Genomic DNA, 9,212 nt, shown 5'->3' on the forward strand with positions numbered 1-9,212 from the left:
TATGATAAGAATTGAAATAAAATGCATTATATTCAGTTTTCTTTTTATAAATCTTCTGTTAAAAAGTGAACTAAGGAAAACATACACAAAGTTAATACTTTGAATCATTCAAGGACTGCATTAGTCCTCACTATTTTGTGGTTTGGCTTTTGTGGACTCAGTTTTGCAGGTTTTTAAGAAATATTAACCTAAACTATTTATCGAGGATTTTTCACTGTCTTGCTGGATTTTTCAGTACTGTGCAGTATACATATGTCGTTAAAATTACATAAGTTAGGGCTGGCCAAATAGCTCAGCTGATTAAAGCGCCTGAAAGCAGGCACAAGGGTTCGATTCCTGGACCTGCTATGCTGGCCCCGCCCCTGAGGCTTGCTGAGAAGGCTGTTGAGACTGGGCTTGATGGCACCTGCCTGTAATCTTATCTCTTGGGAGGCTGGAAAAAGGCGGACCACTACAAGTCCGACCTAGTAGTGAGATCCTGAACACCCTGTAGACTCTTTCCTAAAATAAATAAATAAATAAATAAATACATAAAAATAATAATGATTTTAGAAAATGGTTAAGAACATTAGAATTGCTTTTTAAAGGTGGGAAGGCCTTTTAAAGCTTTAAAATGCATGTAATTACTAAAATAAATATAATGTTTCAACTTCACTGATTTTCATTTATGGCACAGCTGTCTGGCATCTTATCTGCAATATGTGAGAAACCACTATACAGAGTTATATTTTCTTGGTCTCTTATATGCTGGTTTCCACATTCATAGATTCAATCAATCATAGATCAAAAATATTTCAAAATAATGACAAAGCATTCAAAATGTACAGACATAATTTACTTTTCAACATTCAAAAATCTATGCAGCATAACAGTTATGGACATAGCACTTACATTGAATTAGTTTTTTAAACTAATTTGGAGATTATTTAAAGTATATGAAACCATGTATTTAGGTCATATGCAAAAACCATGCCATTTTAGCATCCATGGATTTATTTTTCTGCTCTTCAGGAATTCTAGAGTCGATACCTGCAAATAATGAGAAAGGACCATACTTTATTTATTATTTAATATATTCATGCATATATAAATAAATATTTATTAGTATATTTATATATGCATTTTATTTTTATATTATAGATGCATATTTAAATAACTATGTAATTACTGTCATGTAAGTCATAGGAATAATTCATAAGAAAATACTTATTTCAGTGCATATTTAGCATGTCAGTGGACACAGGCATTCTTATTCTATCTCTGTTTTCTAATCCAGGGCACATTGTCCTCCGTTCTCTAAATTTTGCTGTATTTACAAATGCATTTTATTCTATGTACAAAATGTATATCATGAGTCGAGCATCAATCCCAATATTTTGGAGATTGTTCATCAAAACAATTTTTGTATTTATCTTTAATTCAGTAAATACTGAGATTTATGCTATACCTTCCACAGTGCTAGGAACCATTAAGGATATACTGTATGTAAGAGAAACAGTCCCTGTCTTTGTAGACTCTGAAAACTGAGGACAAAGCTAATGTTGAACTAGTGAATATGAACATATTTAGTAGTAAAAAAATAAGTTAAAAATGAAAATTGACTTCCTTAAGATTGAAGGATAGAAAACAAAAGAAGGCTGAATTGCATAATGATATAAAAGCAAGACTGGGAAAGGACTAGAGGTGGGTGTGGATATGAAGTGAGTGTTATACTCACATCACTTCACTTAAAGAAGTGAAGTGATGTGAGTATACCCAGTGATGCATATGTGGTGAATTTATGGTGGGGTAAGAGGAATGGATGGAAACTAAAAAAGCAGGTTAATTGTCACCCAAAAAGCTATGACATGAACTTTTAATTTTTGTATTGTTCATATAAACCCATATATGTGAAGTCAGCCTACCTATTGTTATTTATCCATTCAAAAACTTTGTTGAAAATTTTGTTTCCAATGTACCAAGTTAAATGCCATTAGAAAAAAAGCAACTTTGCTTAGTCTGTCTATGGCCTAGTAGAATGCACTGTTTAAGAAAATAACTAATCTATTAATTGTAGTGAAAGGTACTATAAGTGACAATATTACATGGCACATAAAAGCCTAGGACATCAAGGAGGGTTTAACAAGAGAGAACAGTTGACACTATACAACTCTGAAACTGGAGGAGTATCTCACTGAATGGTAGAGTTGATGGAAGATGATGCAGGCCTGTGATTAAGAGGGTGAAGGATTTCCATTACAATATCTTTCATTTAAACCAAACAATAAAAGCAATGAAAAGACACTGAACAGTTTCCAGAAGTTGAGTCTGAAGAATTTATACTGCTATTTATTTTATTTAAATCTAACTGTAAAGGAAATAGCAAAGCATTCAAAGGTTTTCAGAAGATTGGTAATTCCTTGAAATCACATTTCAGATGGTATTGCCTGAATGCTGCATAGAGAACAGAATGAAGTAAAGGAAGGTCTGAGGCTGGAGACCAAGTAGAAAGAAGCCTCTGCAATAATACTCATCAGAGTGCTATTGATCTGATGTATTATATCTCTGGGGAGAAAGGCACAAAAGTTAATATAGGACTAGGCCAATTGTGACACTCAAAGTATATTCATATAAATACAGATAGATATAGATACAGATATAGATATAGACATATGTATATGACTACGATATACAGAACATTTATCATAAAGATTTAGATAACACATAATGTTATCTGCAGGCTATATAAATGCCATATATTTATAAGACTCAATATAATATATGTTAGGTTTTCCTTTTCTTAATGTATTTATCATAGGGTCTCAGTTCTCAGCTCAGACTCATAGTGATCCCCCTGTTTTCAGCCTCCCCAGCACTGGGATTATAGACATCAAACACCAAGATCCAGGCAATAGCTCAATGAGCCCAGGGGCAGAGCTGGTGAGGGCTGTGGTGTCGAGGATCAAATTCCAGGCCCTGTGCTTGCCTAAGTCAGTGCTTAGTCCACTGAGCTATCTCATGGGCCCTTCTGTTAGGTTTTCCTGAAAGAATTTTTAGGAAGAATCACACGTTCATCTGAATTCCAGTCTCCTTTACACAGGCAAACAGATACACACACACACTCACCCACTCTGTACACACATCAGCTGATAGAATCAGATGTATTTAGGTAAAGCCACATATTACAATTTGTTTGCAATATTGGATGAATAGTTTTGGGAGTTTATGAGTAAGTACTCTTTGCATGCACGTTCGCTACATCAGCTCTGGAGCATGGCAATGTCCAGATGCACATTGAAGCATCATAGCTAAAAAGCATAAATGTTAGAGACAGAGTGGGTTCAATCCCCAGTTGATCCACTTTACTTTTAGTGCAACTATGGCGATCCATTTTATGTGCCAACCTGCCTGGGGTTTGAGTGAGATATTTGTGAAAATTATTCTGATTGATGAAGTTTATTGGTATTTAGTTTAAAATTACATGAGTGCAATAGCCAAAGCACACTGTCCTTCCTCTCTAAAGTAGATGGGCCTTACTTAATAAGGTAAAGGTCCGAGAAGTAAAAGCTAACAACCTTCCTTCTCTCTCCATCCCAGAAAGAGCGAGTGGCTCTTACCTTAGTTCCTTGGAACTGAGACATTGGCTTTTTTCCTGCCTTTGAAATTTATCCAAAATATCGTCTGACCAGAAAAAAAATTAAAATAAATAAATAAATAAATAAATAAATATCCGAAAGCCAACCAAATAGCTCAGAGGATCAAAGCTCCTGCAAGCAAGTGCAGGGGCTAGGGGTTCAATCCCCAGACCTGCTGACCCCGCCCCTGGGGCTTGCTGAGATGGCAATTGAGACTGGGTGTAGTGTAGCACACTAGTAATCCCAGCTCTTGGGAGGCCACCAGGTGGATCACTATGAGTTGGATCTAGCAGTGAGACCCTGAACACCCTGTAGACACTTCCCTAAAATACAGAAAAAATAAAATAATAAATAACTGACATACCACCTGGCTCACCTGGTCTCCAGCTTGCCAAGTCACTCTGCCGATCTCACAGCCTGCTAGACTATATGATGGTATCATCCAAATCTTTATGATAAATGTTTGTGTATATCCTATTCATTCCTTTGTCTGGAGATCACTGACTAATATATTTTAGCAAGTAAATATCTATGCCTTAATTTGTCTGAATTTAAAATTGTAGAAGCCATGGATGTGCCAGTTTTGGAAACTGGAAGGATTTAGTTAATGAACCAGATACCTAACCAAGCCTTTGTTCTTACTTAAGTGACATTAGCTTCCATCAAAATTGTGTTCAAAGGCTTATCAACAAAATCAAAAGAATGACAGTAAGCATCTAAATTGCAATTAAAGAACAATAAAATTAGAAGAACTGAATGAGGCTCAATGTAGCTCAGTGTTAGAGTGCCTACATAGCAAGTGCAAGGACTTGGATTTGAGCTCCATGATTGTAAATGAACACATTTGAAAGTAAAATTATTTCAAGTTTTTCTAACATAAAAATAGTCTGTTTTCCATTTTATTTGTAATGGCATCATTACTAAAATATATTTCTTTAAATGCAGTTTATTTTAACTTTAGAAAAAAAAAGAATGCATAGTTCCTTTTATATCAAATAAATACAAACTATAAATTATATCCCAAAGTGAGCTGCTTGGTGGTCATTAAAGATATTTTAATCTTAGTCCCACATGAAATGAAGGGAATTAAAAATTTCCACTGAGAATGACCATATTTTCTAGCATGTTTTAATGAACTTCATTATCTTTATGCTACTTGACAAGATTTTCACATTGTGTTGATTAAAATAATCTCACAGCTTAAACAGAAATAATTTTTAGATAATTGTTGACAAATATTTCTTAAGCTATTGTAACCACATTTTAAGTCTGAGAACTTGTACTGCCTTAAGAGTATATTTTATGTTATATGCAAAATATATGATTAAACTCAAGCTATAAAGATGAGCCGTTTGCCCTCAGTAATCTGGATGAGACCAAAGTGCTACCATGTCTATCTTCACAAAAGGGAGCAAACAAGCTTTTAGAGAGAGACGAGCAGGAGGTGAGCGTGGCTTTGGAGGAAGAACTGTGAGGGATGCGGTCAGAGGACCAAAAGTACTTGTAGCAGCAGGAGCTGGAAAGTGGAGGATGCTGACCCGGTGGTGCCCCGCCCACTCTCTCACAGAGGGGACATATATGACGTGTGCCTTGTGCCAGTGTGTGAGAACAGCCTCATGGAAGTAATATACTTCCCTTCGTTGCTATTGACTTTATTTTTTTCCTGTATTTTAGGGAAGGGTTTAGAGGGTGTTCAGGGTCTCACTACGAGATCAGACTCAGTGATTCTCCTGTTTACAGCCTCCCAAGTGCTGGGATTACAGGCACTCACTATCATGACTAGTCTCAGTCACCCTCTCAGCGCACCCCGGGGTTGGGGCCAGCATGGCAGGCCCGGGGATCAAACCCCCAGCCCCTGGGCCTGCTTCCAGGTGCTTTAATCAGATGAGCGATTTGGCTGGCCTTTGGTATATACTTTTGATGACTTTATAGATAAATTAGTGTAATTCCCAGTGGAATTTAACTTTAAGTTGGATATAACCAGATTTTGCCTAAGATGGGAACTATACATACAAGTACCGTTATGGTTTTATTTATATGTCAAATTTATCTTCGCAAAAATGTATTTGTTTTTAAACATTATTTATTTATTTATTTGGTACAGGGTCTAGCTCCACAGCTCCGACTCATAGTGATCCTCCTGCCTCAGAGTTCCCAGTACTGGGATTGCAGGCATGAGCCACCACGCCAGATTTTGGGGCTGCCATGTTGTGCCCAGGGTTTGGGTATGCAGTACCAGATATAGAATTTGAGAATTTGTGCTTGTCAGGCAAGGATCTTAGATCACTAAGCTGTCTCCCCAGGGCAAAAATATTATATTCTAAACTGATAACACTTAATAACACATTTGCAATGTCATTCACTCTTTCGTTGTGCTACATCAGTGTCAATACATTATCAAAATGACAGTGGAAGTACTGAAAATGTACACACACACATATTGAAAAGTGCAGTATCTGGTATGAAGTTAGACATCAGAGAAAAGTTACATCCAGACACCTTGGGGAAGTTGTAGGACTGAGGGATGTGTGTTGAAGAAGGTTCAGGAGTAAAGTCAGTTTTCCTTTCAAATTCTGTTGCTTCAGGTTTGAACTCAAATTTTCCTATATGTATAATTATATTTTTAAGTAAACTTTATTGCTGCACAATAATTTCTCTCCCTCTCTACAACAGAATAACCTAAGTTGATTGATATTGCTAATTGTAATTAGTATTCACTGATTTAGAAAAAAAATGAATGATCCTTGGATAGAATTATTTTTAAGTCTCATGTAATTAATACACTGCTAATCTCCTGAGAATACTTTTATCAAGAGCCAGCCAGATACCTTAGCAGATTAAAGCACCTGCTCAGGCAGACACGAGGTCCGGGTTTCAATCCCCCAGCGTGCCATGCTGGCCCTGAGCCTAGGGAGAGGTAAGAAGGCGATTGAGTCTGGGCATGGTGGGGTGATCCTGTAATCACAGGGTTTGGGAGGCTGAAAATAGGAGGATCACTACCAATCCAATCTGTGTAATGAGACCCTGTAGACACTGTACTAAATATATTTTTTAAAAGGGGAAGAAAGAATAAGTTTATCATTACATTTCTTAACACATTATTCTTAAAATGTACTGTTGGAAAATATGAAAATATCATTTTAAATCAAAGCAAAATTGGGTGACAGATAAAAAATGATATATAATTCAAGTAGTTTTAAATTTTGGTAGAATAGCTAGTAAAACATTTTTAAAAAGAAAAAGCATAAAATATATTTAGTAAAGCTATGGTTTCATTATCTGAAATCCTATTAGATAAAAAACTGTTTGGCTATTTTCAGAATGCCATTATCTTTTATCATGTAAATGAGATGAAAGATGAAAGATTAAAATGTTCATGATCAAAATATATAGAATAAAAAATGACAAGAGTATCTGTACTTATTTAAAGTAAGTGAATCTTTACTGAAACTATACAGTTTAAGAAAAAATTAATATAAAGCTGTAATAAAACATAAAATATGGATAAAATTTCTCCATTTACGAAATAGCACAATTTTTATTTTAGCTGACATGAAAGAATGACCATATTATTATTTGGTGACTATTCAGTGGTGACTAAATTAAATAGTAGTCTATCTCAACCAAATCATGGCTCTAATCCAGAGGGGATATGACTAAATGAAAACACAAAAATACTTTCATGCATTTATTCCAATGCCAGTAACTTGAACATCCTTAAATATCAGGCATAATGCTATTAACTTCCCTTATAGAATTTATGATCTATATAGCATGCCCATATGTAAACATAACCCTAAATCAATTTGCAAAGAGTTACAAGACAAGAAATCTAAAGCTTTTTAGTGGACAAAAGGAAATGAGCATTATTTGCTGCTCTAACCTACTGAGATATCAAGGTATATTATTCATCTTGGGACTGGAAGAATACTTTGAGAAGTAGTGAATGCTTTAACCAAGGGCTTTGAAGTTGGATTTCTGGGTTTTAATCCGGCATCCTTTACAACTAAGACTTTTCCAAAACAAGGTGTTCAAACTTTTGAGACTGTTTGACCTGTAAAGGAAAATAATAATCACTGATTTCATATTATTACCTATGAGTTTACACAGTACAATGAACATAAAACGCAACACTGAGTTTGGCACATGATGGATTCCTGCAGCTAGCTGGATTCACAAGAAATCCGGTGCTTAGACAGGGATTAGCACAAAGGAAACACTTTCAGGGTGAAATACTGGGAGAGAAGTAGAAAGAATCTGCTAGTTAGAAAAGGCTTTTGGTAACTACTCTTCTGTGAGTTGGGATTTTTTTTTTGGAGGGGGGTATCAAGGATAGAACTCAGGATCTTGTGCTTGTCAGGCAAGTGCTTATTTTACTGAGCTTTACTTTTTATACCTTGTGTTTATACTTTCTGCTGCATGGTTAACACCAAGTTAAAGCAAGACCTATATAACTATAAATGTAACTTTTGTATCAGACAAGGTCAGTCAAATCCCCTCAGGATTTACCCTGAAACTATGTACAGCACCTTGTGGATCTTTTATCAGTGTCAGCCATCTGGATGAGTCATGTCCATTGCTTGACCAATTTGCTCTCTGTGAAAGCCTGAGAGAATTTTTTTTTTCTCTCTAATGAATAAAAAGTTTTAAAAAAATAAAAATTTTTGAAAAGGTCAGGAAAAAAATAAAAATTTATTGAAAGGAAGTGTTAATGTTCAGCTGTGTAACAAAACTTGCATGCCTATATCTGGTAATCTGAGCAACAAATTTGATGATAACAGTATGTGATATGTGAATTTCCTATTTTTGTACTTTTTTAGCACAAGGTTTACAGGTCTCACTACACAGATTGGACTTATATTGATCCTCCTGATTTCCAGCCTCCCAAGTGCTGGGATTACAGGCATGCCCCACCACAACAAGTCTCAGTCACAGTCTCAGCGCGCCCCTGTTGTGGGGTTGGCATGGCACGCCGGCGATTGAACTTCAGTCCCTGCATCTGCCTAAGCAGGCACTTTAGTCCACTGAGCTACCTGGATGACCCTAATTTCCTATTCTTGTTCTGAAATACTATATGATTTTTATTGTCTTATGATAAAAACAATGATGGCAAAAAGCAAAACAAAAAACCCCCAACACTGTGTCTTTTCTCAACAAATGTAGAAAATGTATGTGATAAAATGTGAACAACATTTTCAGTGTATCTTTTGATTTTGTCCAGAGATAATTTGAGCTAAAACTGAAGATGTCATTTGTTCTTGCTGAGAGGCAGTGTGGTACAGAAGAGAAGAGTTAGACATTGAAGCAATTTTTCTTTTTTGTTTCAGAGCCAGTTCCTTCAGAAACTGAAGAGAATATCTACATCTTCTTTGACTGGTGCAGAGTGTACAGAGAGACAGTCTTTAATAAGGGTGTTCTGTTGCTCATAATGCAATGCAGGGTTTTCACCTGAGAATTTTGGCATGAAGTGCTTGTACAGGATGCTGTTTTATTTTATGTTTTTTCATCAAACTATCTTTCTTCTGCAAATAGTTTTTCAATGTAGTCATTAGACTTTGCATTCATATCTGTTAATGATATTATTAATTTCAGCAGCTG

The sequence above is a fragment of the Octodon degus genome, unplaced genomic scaffold, assembly GCF_000260255.1.
Source record: "Octodon degus isolate 3935 unplaced genomic scaffold, OctDeg1.0 scaffold00006, whole genome shotgun sequence".
Taxonomy (NCBI): domain Eukaryota; kingdom Metazoa; phylum Chordata; class Mammalia; order Rodentia; family Octodontidae; genus Octodon; species Octodon degus.